Source organism: Leguminivora glycinivorella, chromosome 8 (genome assembly GCF_023078275.1).
Source record: "Leguminivora glycinivorella isolate SPB_JAAS2020 chromosome 8, LegGlyc_1.1, whole genome shotgun sequence".
Lineage (NCBI taxonomy): Eukaryota > Metazoa > Arthropoda > Insecta > Lepidoptera > Tortricidae > Leguminivora > Leguminivora glycinivorella.
The window spans coordinates 15,835,379-15,838,883 of NC_062978.1; positions in this window are offsets into that span (position 1 = coordinate 15,835,379).

The window sequence follows — 3,505 nt, forward strand, 5'->3', positions numbered from 1 at the left end:
CAGCTATTTTGTTATCTGTAAGATAAGGCCTACATTAGGTAGGTTATCTGTGTTTGCTCTGATAAAAAATACTAAAAGATAAGGTTATAACGAATTGCCACACCTTACTTTATTGTTGCTTTTGCTCATTATAAGTCAGGTTAATTGTGTATCTAATGTGTATATAATGAGAAAAAAAAATAAACACGTTCTAAAGTTGTAGTCTTTAGTTTACCTCTACAATACGCATGTCGCATGTAGCCTGAAATATTTTAATTTGATTTTATATTAATTTAAGGTGCTTCTCCCATGTATAAACTGACATAAACATTAAGTGAAATCAATTAATGATGTTTATTTTCTTTTAGATACTCGTACTTGACATTTGTAGTACCTAATTATCTTAATGAGTCATGAATGAGATGTGAGTCAGAATCTGAGTTTAAACAACCGCGTAAGCATTGTTCGGAACTGTCTTGATGTACAGATAATAGTGGGGTTTGCTTTGTAGAAGGAAACCGATTTATTCGACAAACTGGGTAGCATTTAGAAAGAGGGGAGTTCGCGTGGATAACAATATTTTCATTTTGTTTCGCATGCAACAGTCAGTGTGAGTGATCTTCAATGTCGTGTCAAAACAACACCAAAATTGTAGTAACTTGTTTAATTCGAATTAGGCCTCGGTAGCTATAATTTCCACATTTCTTATTTAAAAAATATTAACCTACTGGTTTATTGTGGAATACTGAATTTAAAAGAGTCCAAATAACCCCTACTCATTTTCAGTTTGTGTCCTTAAACTGGGGCATAATCTATTAGATCCAATTAAAAAGGAAATGTTAACCAGCATGCCGATCTTGAGCATAACTAAAATTTACCTTTCGTACCTATATTTTATAGAAGCATTTTATACATTTCATGTTTATTTTATACGAATGTCACCATTTGGCAGTTGAATACGATTGTTATGGACAAAACAAGCTTATCGAATTAATACTCCTTTAAAATCGAAACACTAAGAACTACGTATTAGGTATACAGCCTTCGGTTTACATCTTTCGTGTTGTTCAACCCTGCTTGATGATACTAACTGTAAATTTAAATCAAGGATTGCCACTGACTGCCCGCTCTAATTTTAAAGATCATCAACAATTCCTTCCCTGTAGTTTTATGTGGGTTCACATTTATAAATCAAGTCCATCGATACCGGTTCGACCGAAACGTGTTCGAAATCCGATAAACGGATTCAAACTATATAGGAAATGGATGCGGCCGATATAAGCTGTACACATAAATAAGGAAGATGTACGACGTTTTAGAAAATCCCCACGCACGAGGCGTTCTCGTAAATCCTACGGTTGCAACGGCATAAATTTCAGCATTCGTGGGGAGCATCCCAGGCGTTTGCGCTTTAAAAACATTTACGCTGCCACGACACCGCGGCGGGTAATAAGGTGTTCGAGGTTCGAGGCATTGTAGGCACCATCTGACTAGAAATAGTAGACCACGATTGTCCTGTACAAACGCCAATTTTTGCCTTGCCTGCTTTGCCTGCCAAAAGCAAATTGGTTGGAGTAAGAAGATTTTTTTCTGAGGCAATGTGCAGAATTATGCACAAAAAATTATCCTCTGCTTTAAACACTGTAAAATAAGTCACGTTTGTGCAGGACAGCCAATGGAATGTTCCTAGTGAAGCCAAGACCCAATTAGTACCTACATTTACAAAAATAAAGTGTTTCGGAGAATTATACAAAGCTATCAGTGGTTTATTAAAAAACAACAACCAACAAAACTAGTAAGTAATATCTACTAGAGTCTTTAACAAAAAAGTAATTGAAATTCGTCCTCGTCATATTTCATTTTCATTTTATAAATATAGCAGATGTCATGTAATTTCGATTGGACGAGATAACGAATTTTTGCAAAGGACTACACTTATTATTATTAAGTCTGTCATACATTTCGGCGAATTCAAAAATATATTCTGATAATATTTTTTCAGTACAGATGGTGTTTTTTTTACGCACTAGTGCGAGAAGTGGTTTATTATATGCCAGGTCGAAACTTTGGATGGTTAACTGTACTGAAAAACGTCGTACGATACACGTGCGAAAAGGAAATTCGTAACTTGTGTCGATTTAAAACACTCCCTTCAGTCGTGTTTTAATTTATCGCCACTCGTTTCGCACTTCCTTTTTTACGCACTTGTATCGTAATGTACTATTTGAATTCGCTGCAAGCCGTCTACCACTCAGATTATGATTACATAAATATAATAACATCAACTTTTACAGTTCACCACAGAAATCAACTTCTTAATGTAAATAGGAAACATAATCATTATTAAAGCATCATTCACATTGATCACATTACATTACATCCTCACGATTACGATACGTAGAAGTACTAACATGATTCCTAGAATTTAGGTTTAAAAAAGTATATTAGTTAAACACGTTTAAATAAACTCATTAAATTTTATACCAAATTATTGATAGTGGATCATGACAAACTACTTAATAATAAAACCTATTATTCCCATGATTATTATTATAATTTATCATCTTAACCTTGCATTTTATAGTTATCAATGATTCGTGTACAATACAAACTACAAATGCGTCCATCCGTCTTTATGGTGCTCCCACACTGAGCTGTTATAAATGTTATATAACATCCCCAGGTCTCCCAGTACTGTGGTTTTATATTACTATACTATCAATCAATCAATCAATGGCCTCTAACATCAAAAATATGATGGGTTAAGCAGCGTCCATTAGATTGCGGCACTTCCGCAAATGGCTAGTGAGCCCAATGCGAGAGCGGCAGCCGCGACCGTAAATCTGGCACGAGAATATGGCCGTGTCCAGTGACAAAGGTTGGTTAGCGCGCTGGTGTCTTAATTCTCGCCTAGAGTGAAGAAGGTTATACTTATATACTATTTATACTTATACTGTGATCCAAGTGTGCAGGCCATCGCGGTGAGTGTTCACAAAGCGCCGAGCGCACTCCCTGTTCGCGACTCTTCATCTCGCGTGCAAAACGCGGCAGGGCTGACAGTTGAAGAAAGGCTGCCTCACCTCATATTGAGAAACAATACTTACGGGGTGTAATTTATACATATTTTCTGGATATGATGGGTTGCTCATGTAAAAAAAACCTAATAAAATTTATCATATTTCAAGATACACTTATTTACTGTTTTGAGCTATGTATCTATTATATCATTTCATAATAAATATTTCATTTTCATTTTTCAATATCAACCTCGATCGTCAAGAGCGGCCCTTCTACGCTTCCGCCCTTCCGCTGCTTTAGGGGGAGTTTTCGGTACCGTGCAAGTAAATGCTGGAACAATATTCCTCCACCCATTTTTCAAACATAATAAGTAACACCTTTTTCCGACACCGAATAATAACACCGATTACACCTTTTAAAGAAGCAGAAAAAAAAGCTGAAAGTCCTCTTTTTTTTAATTTATTTTTGTTAGTTTTGGTTTCATTGCGTACTTATGCCACTATGTTTG